Source organism: Coptis chinensis, chromosome 7 (genome assembly GCF_015680905.1).
Source record: "Coptis chinensis isolate HL-2020 chromosome 7, ASM1568090v1, whole genome shotgun sequence".
In the NCBI taxonomy this organism is placed as follows: Eukaryota; Viridiplantae; Streptophyta; class Magnoliopsida; order Ranunculales; family Ranunculaceae; genus Coptis; species Coptis chinensis.
Window position 1 is genome coordinate 83,524,136 of NC_141462.1, and position 9,090 is coordinate 83,533,225.

Below are 9,090 nucleotides of genomic sequence, written 5' to 3' on the forward strand. Positions count from 1 at the left end.
CGTCTTCTCACGTCTAAATAATCCTTTGACGTTCTCATGTATGATGACTTGAGTGGTGACTTCATATCATTAAACTAAACTGCATTGTCGTGGGATTTTTGTCCATTGTTGATTGATTATTTCTTTTGGCTGAGAATAATCAGACGATGCTAAGCTATAGCAGTTGGCATTGGACACCAAAGAACAAGAGTAATATGGAAGACTCCTAGAATTATTAACCTATTGAATGGTATTGAGCAAGCACCCACCCTTGGTACTCTTTCAAACACCTTGGTACGTTATGAGAAACTAGACGGAGATGTTCAACAAGAGTTAAAAACCCAGAAGCTGGACCATTTCTGGAGCCATTTAAGGGAAGTGCAAGGTCGAGTCGGTGACGGAAGCTAACCGATCTTGCATCCTTAACATTCACCACTACACCATCAGCTAAGATCACTTCCTTCAATACATCGGCATCCACATCATGCTGGAAAAACAAAATAACAAGCACCAACATTAGCATTATGTACCAATGCCTAACAGCTATATAAAAAAAATGTGAAATTCCATCGAGATTGATAAAAGTGAAATTGATAGTCTTACCTACGAAATAAAGCGATGAAACTCTAAACGTAAGTAAAACTAAAATTAGATTATGCGTCTATATTTATCAAAGATTTCTCTACTCTCAATCCCTTGAGATATAGTGGAGTAGGAAGTTCGTTCCACTCCAAGTGCTCTAGCATGGAATGTTTTCTAATCTAATTAGTCGGTCTTAAGTCAATGAGAGCTTTACGAAGGTGATATACTACGATACTTACTGAATTTGATTACTTGACTTTAACTACGAATGCTATGGAAATATGATTGTGCTTGAATCTAGATAAAGGATTAGAGGGGAATTGAATCCACCTCGAATCCAACTTAATAGCCTAACATAGATTCTTGTATCTCGATTCTTACGTTCTTACGGCAAGAAATTCGAGTTCTAATCCCTAGTGTTCATGGCATTTCTACCGAGTACTAACTAGCATGTGAGGTCGTCCACCCATTCTCATGGCGAATCACGACCTTCTAGATTGGAATAGATTCTACAATGTTTCTACACTATACCACTAAGTTTTTATCAAGGCTTCATCAACCCCTCTAATGGAGGTTTTAGCCTTAAGTCATCAAACCATCATTTCCCATTTCATTATAACTACACATCATATTAAAATTCTAACTTAACTAAATTAACTAACAATGGTTCAATCTATTTAAACTACGGAATGATAATCAACAAGAATTAAAATCAGATCTATAAATTGAAATAACACAATTCGAAATTGAGAGAAACAACTATTTTATTTATCTAATCAATCAAGAACAATTATTCAAAGACTTAATCTAAAACAAGAATTGAAAATGGAACTAAAGCTTAATTTAATTAATGAAAACAGATCTAGAATTATCTATATTATTTTAGGTCTAACTAGCTACCCTTAACAAAGAGCTAAACTTTGGTTTTTTATACTTTCAGATCCAAAAATCGTGCATGGGCTTGGAGCCATGTTTTGGGCCAGAGAGGCCCAAAACCCAATTCTTTCAGTCCAAAAAGGCCTCTTCAGCTGCAGTTGGCTTCCATAGACTTTTCGTCCACTTCTGCTCCTCTGATTGGGTCAAGGATTAGACCATTGGAAAGCACTTTCCGAGCCGGTCGTTTTGACATAAGGTAGGCCCAATTCCAAGGTCTGAGTCCAAAGATACGGCTTTCGGAAGTTCTGCTGACTTGTGTGCTGTTTCAGCCCGTGTCGACTTTTCAGCTTTTGACCGGGCTTTAGGAAGACTTTATCTTCTTGAATCTTGGCCTTTAATCACGGAACTCCTTAGTAACCGACACTTTTCTCCTTTATCTCACTAAAGTGGCACATTTCTGCACATAATGGACTTTGAAGCCTGAAATACATAAAAACACGTAATCAGTGTTAACTCTTAATTATTACTCACATAATTGGTCCAAAAGTATGACTGTTAAAGGGTTAAAATTACAGTTTTGGGCTCTTATCAGAGATACATCCACTAATAATATACCATAATAAGGTTAAAAGTTTAATGCCAAATGGAAATTCACGCAAAAAAAAATGAGGTGTGCCATTTTGCGTAATATTTAGGCAAGAAGTATTCTCTAAGATGATTAAAAATATTATAATCATTGGGTCATTGTTATACATGCAACATAGTATAGTATCAAGAGTTTTATAAGCTGATTAAAATTTAAGACTTGGAACTGATTGAATTGGTGTGGTTATGTTGATTTTTACCCTAAACAACTCATGAGTTTAGGATGTGTTAATTATTATGAAAAGTTCATATATCACAACCCAATGGGAACTATTAGCAGTCTTTTAAACTTCACGCCGAGAAAGAATGACATGCAAAAGAGCTAACATACGCACCTACTACTAATACTTCACCAGTTAATTTTGCAAATCGTTGGGGGGGTTTTATTTAATTAATGTTACATTCATATGATGTAATTAGGTATCTAATCTAGCTTGACCTCATGCAGACAACATTTAGAAGGATAACACCTTTCGACACTGAATTATGGAGAAAACTACTATAGTATAAGAATATCGATTGTACTACTCACTCTCGAGTTTCTTTGTCTCAATCTGTAAATATCGATAAGTTTTGAAATTGGGTTCGTTCGGTTCGCTCCCCTTTCTCCACCTCTCCGATAGATTTACAACCCGCCAAGAGGTTTGTCTGTGTTTCATAGGCTATGAGGGTGTGGTGACTCAATGGGGTGTTAGTCCCCTTCTTGGCAAGACTCATAGGTCGGTATTTGTTGAAGGTAGCATGTATTGGTGCTTGGCATCCAGCTAGAGTTTCATTCTCTATAGCTAGCTAGGGCAGAGAAGAATGGGTATCATTATTATACGTAGATGAACAAGAAAATATACAAGCTTGGAAAGGCTTATCATAGGTCACATGCATACTGTTGACAGTGAGTATGATAGGACTAAGAAGGACTTTACTCCGATGGGAGGTTTAATTTCCCCCAAACTTAATAATAAAGGGATGTTGTGCAGGACCAAAGAAGCATGCATGTTGTTACTCTGAGACAATAACTGTTGAAGCAGACCTCAAGACCGGCCCTGGAGGAAATCAAGCTCAAATTCATACAATTAAAGTTTGACCATGGTGGAGAAGTCCAAGTTCTATAGCCAAGTCAAAGATTAGAAATCATAGAATGTTAGTTGCCATTTTGTTTAATTCTAGCAACAGTTCTACTTAGTTTGCTTTCTGTTCTATGCTTGGGCTTTGATCTTCAATGAGCTTCTTTACTTTTTTCGTCATTTCTATAAGGATCTAAATTTTTGAGCACAATGTGACTTATGAGCAATGGTATCCAGAATAACTAATATCAAAAAGTTACATTGCATGTTCTAACTCTAATTAATTAAGAAATATCTAAACTATTAGAAAACTTATTTGAATTGACTTTGCCTTTCTATATACAATAATTATAGAAATGTTATCGTCAACTCTAGATTTCTACATATAGAACAATCATAATCATTTCAAAGGATCTAATAAGGAGGATCCGTGAAGATATTGTTATATACTTTGAGTAAGCACATCATTAGTAAACAGATTAAGTAGTTCTATCATAATTACTATGAAAATCTTATAATGCATCCCCATCCTCAGAAAGTGCAATATAAGCTTCTTTAGTATTGAGTCTTACATGAAGGATGAAGAAAAGATGAAGGGAGAATGGAGAAAATGAATAAATGAATATGAAAAATTGATTGTGAAATGATAGGTCGGACAATAGTGGTGTACTTAAGAGCTGCTCAGAGGAGTTATTTTGTAATGGATGGCAAGTTGTCAAGATTAAGTCAGCAATGTTCTCACGTTTTATCATAATTGATTGGTTTAATATTTACCAATTGATTTCCAATATGTTCAAAAAATTGTGCACCAAAAAAGAAGCTTTTTACTTCAAGCAAAATATCTTAAAGATCTCGGGCATATGCCCAGGTCCAAAATCTAGTTTAATACTGTTTTGGATATTTTTCCGTTGTTTTGAAACTTTACTCACGGATAAATACGTTAGACAATGCCCAAAATAACCATGGAAAGTTTTTAAATTTTTATTCTCGATATTTATTAACAATTTCTTCAACAACTACCGGATATACTAACATATATATCCGTGACAAAGTTCGTAACGGATATATTCATTACTAACTCAAATTTTGGTATGTTAGAAAATGACTGTTCTGGTGTAGTGTAAGGATCAAACGGTTCCGAACGACCACACACATCTAAACAAAATCGCGTGATAATGAATAATGAACAAAAGACGATCTCACATTAAGGGGGGGGCAAGGAGAGAGAGGGGGTTTTTTTTTCCTGTTGGAGAGAGAAATATTTTGTCTTCACATGGGCAAGAGCAAAAGTGTCAAATTTTCGCTAAATTAGTCAAAATTGACGATTTTGTCTGGATTGAGAAGAGTGGTAACATTTCTTGTCTTGTTTAGGAAATTTCCCTATTTTAAATTATATTGATATTGTCCATTTGGATATTTGCACTTTCTTATTTTTTTTTATTTCGATAAACCACCTTTCTATTCATAAAATGTTCCAAAGATTACAGCAACAACAATTTAACCAAAAGAAAATACATGAGATAAAGCAAATAAGTAACAATAAACTCATGGAATCATCAATGTGCATCCGCCAATCTACCACTACTTCAAAACCTTCAAAGCACATATCATCATCATGCATCCTCCAAAAAGGCTCGAAGGCCAGTAACCAAGACCCGAAAGTCACAATCATTAGAGTGACATTTCCGAAAGAAAATACCCCACCAAATGCACTACAGAGGTGTTGCAGTGGCCTGACTGAAATCATTGCCAAGGTATTGATATACTATGGCAGACAGAAAGGAAGAAACGGATCAAGAAACTTGCAAATAAAAGGATGAAGACCATATTTCTGTGGTAAAATCAGAGGACTCAAACGTGTGGGTTTAGAACTGCAACTACTATAACTAAAGAGAGCATAAAATTAACACCAAACAACACTAGAAACTATATACATATCTGCCTCATTATAGGTCATATAAGGCACTACAGACCCAAACTAGTGAATAAGAAGAAAATCATAATGATGGACTTCTTCAAACAACCATGAGTGGAAATACATCTAAGTACTTAACTCTTGCCGATCGAAAAACGATTTACCGAGCCCAAGTTTAAGAACATAACCACAACTTCTTCTTTTTCTTCTTCATCTCTGCCAGAAGTGATTCTAAACAAGGAAAAACAAACCAAAAATTAATGAAAAGGGTTAGGGGTGAAAGAAATTTGATGGGATTTTTTTGATTTGGGTTGTCTTCGAGGGATTTAGGATATGGAGCATGAAACGCACAAATTTTTCTCGCAAATGACTTAAAATTTTGCTCTGCAATTCGAAGTAATGTCATCCAATGGAAGGGCGAAGACACAAAACTTATCTGTGTTGGAGGCACAAGCTATATGCCAATATCTAGTTTCACATCATAGTGTTGTTTAGAAATTGAAGCACTTCTCTCAACACAATGTGAAAGTGCCTACTACCTAGTATGCATTAGCTACTACTGGAGAAGCTCATGCAGAAAAGGATGCATCCCAACTTAATGTTGCAAATCTAGACAGTAGACCTTTGTTAGCATTCGTCGAATTATTTGCGAATCGAATCTTTGAAGGGTCATACGTTTAATACTTCCGAATGTTTGAAAGATTCAGAATAATTCGCGATTTTTTGCTTTGAAAAGTATAATACGGTTTTTGAGAAATTTTCATTCGTTGGTAAAAAAAAAAAAAAAAAAAAAAAAAAAAAAAAAAATGAAAATGAACTTTTGTTATTTCTTATGTATTTTATGTTCTCACTCTTACATTCTTAGTGATAAATTAATCCAAAAACTTTGTTTTTATACTTTTTGGGCAATATTTAAATTGTCATGCTATGGTGTGTGTATTCTGAAGTTTGAAATGTAATTTCAATCCAAGAACAAATAAATGAAGGTTGTGGACCATTCAATTGGTTTCAATGTTTTCGTAACTAAATTGTTTGGATATGTTTGTTACTTTGTTATGTTGTTGAGAATGACAACTATTATTAATACTGGTAAAAAGAGATGTGCTCTGCACATGAATGAAATATAAAACTCATTCAAGAGCACAAAGGATAACCAAAATGTAACTAAGATGTTGAGCTGCTCTATGGAGGATTGTTGTTGGAAGCACATAAACGTTAAGTCTTTCATATGTCAGAGTCTAGAATCTGTGTCAAGTTTTAGTTTTCATTTGGGTACAAAAGTCTTTTGTAGGGGAGGTCCACGATCTTGCTGCCTTGGCTTTCAGTGGCACAAATATAGGTCATCTTCAAGTTGTATTACAAAGTCTGATGTGGAACTCATAGTTATTTAATGAAAAAATATCCATCAAAAAAATTCACAATTCTTTGATGAATTTATGTAAGTATATTTACTATTGAAATTAGCATAACATACTAAAACAATATGGAATTGATAGGGTACCATAATAATAGGTAAGTCTTTTGATAGTTCTTTCGGTGGTTTCTGGTTGCATATACCAATATAAACTTGTTGAACTTATAAATTATAATGTGCAACCAAATTAAAAACCACATGCTACTTCATCCCTGGTACATCCCATATCAATGATGGATGCAGCACATTACACATGCTATTTCATCCCAGATATATCCCATACCAATGATGGACGTAGCCACATGCTATTCCATCCCTGATACATGCTATTTTATCGATGTACAATCTAACACCTACTCAATATAATCAATTAACAAAATGCACCACTTCTACATTTCTTACCATGGAGGCAGCACACCTGCAAGTTGAACACCAAAATCATGCAATACAACTCATTCTATACACTTGTCTTCTTTACATAAAACATTGTATATAGGTAAGCCTCATTATATGTTCAGTCATAAAGAATCTAATAAGCCAATAGAATGGTACTCATTTAACTTACTTCCAATAAAGGCAAAACAACCACAAAGAAAATATTGTTCCAAGTATAAAGGTAAAGTTGTCTTGCACATAAATGCCTCAAAAACAAAAGCTCCATAGACCTTGCTGTAAATCAACCCGTTGGCTTACCACCAATGAGACCATGTCCATTATGTTTTGACGAAACTCTTAAGTAGGGTGTCGAGTTGACTATGGTATCTTGAATCAACCGAGTCTCCAAAGATATATATTTATTGAACTAAGTCTTCTTCCTAAACCACCACCAAAACAGATGCAACAAAGACTACCTATTGAAGGATTTAAGTAAGGAGATGGACATAAATACTTATTTCTCTCATATAATATATTTGTTTTACCGCAAGGTGACTACGATTGATAAGTACCCGTACAAAGGAATCATATTCTTCCCAGGCCAAGATCTGCTTATAAGTATCACCATGGCCTTTGATCATTGTTAGCAAGTTCCTTATAAGATTCCCATTGATATATGGTCTTCAGTCTTTAAGAGAAAAAGTTCACATATATGAGATTCTAATGTAAATGACTACACAAAGGGTTTGAAAGAAAACAAATCACCTTAATTCATTTGTTTTTCCACTTTCTGCATGCAATGGTTTGGGGGTTGTAAGTACCTTCCGTTCTGCACTACAGTACACGTGTTCATACACCAGGTCGTTTTCAATCAGCTCGTACCACTCTATTAGAGCGTACCAACGACCCGACCCTAGGTTGTCCCAAGAATCAGTTACAGCCATATATGTAAGCAAATCAACTAGCGTAATCTTGGAGCTCAGTCAACACACCAATCAAGGAAACATTAACTTTGTAACATCAGAGTAATGGTGAATCATCAAGATAGCACACAAGGTGGATCTACACTTCATAACGGCCTGGAGCAAATAAGGAAACTCAGCTCAAACATCTATAAGTAGAGAGAGATGAACTACGTAAGGCTTGATTCAAGTTCACCCCAAGAAACTTGATACATAGGCAACTCTTATCCCAAAAAGAATGCAGCCATTCCCTGTCACACAAATCATCAGGTCGTTGTCCAGTAAACACCAAACATCTACATTGGTGTCGTCTGCCGGTTCATTTCCTTAAGAAAATAACACACACTCTTTTCTCGAGCCCACGAAGCTTGTCAGAAAAACCACCATGGACCCCTCACTTCAGATGTTGGCAGATTAGATGAAGACACTCCAAGAAGCCTTCCTCACCTTGCAACAAGAGAACCAGACAATGCGGGAACAAGCCACCTCCAACGCCAACAACGGCACTCCAGATGCAATGGAGAACAATGCCGTCATAGCACTCACAACCACCGCCAATCAAAGGTTAGAAGACTTCGCACAAAGGTTGGAGAAGTCGAATGACAAGGCAAGCGCACTGTAGATCGCACAGAAGATACTCAAGACGTACAAGGCGTCACCATTCACAAATGAAATCAGGGACAAGCAACCTCCGTCAAAGTTCATCAACCAACATTCCCGCTGTACGACGGTAGCTCGTGTCTAGGCCAGCACGTAACTCGTTTCAGCCAGACTCTCACACTCTATAGCGCTCCAGAGTATGACTACCTGAAGTGCAAACTCTTTCCAGCCAGCCTGAAGGACGGAACTTTAGAATGGTTCTACACGCTCACTCCTAACTCAATCAGCAACTTCGACAAGCTAGCTGAGACGTTCACCATAGAGTTTGTCCACAACAGGAAGAAACAAGTCGACCTAGACTTCTTGTTTCAATTAAAGCGAGCACATGGCGAGACAATCCACAAGTTCCTAGGACATTTCAAGAAAGAGCTCCTCTCAATGGAGCCAGGTTTAAAGGATAGCTTTGCAACGTCTGCATTCACCAACGCTCTAGGATCTCTGATGCGCAACAAACCAGAATGCTTAGATGACCTGTACCACAGAATGGATAAGTACATCAAATATGAAGAGTGGCAGGCCCAGCGCAAAGGCAAAGAAGTTCTCACAGTAAGCGATAAGCGAGAACCCAAAGAAAACAAGCAATACTCGGGCAACAACAACAACTCCAACAAGCCCTTTTAT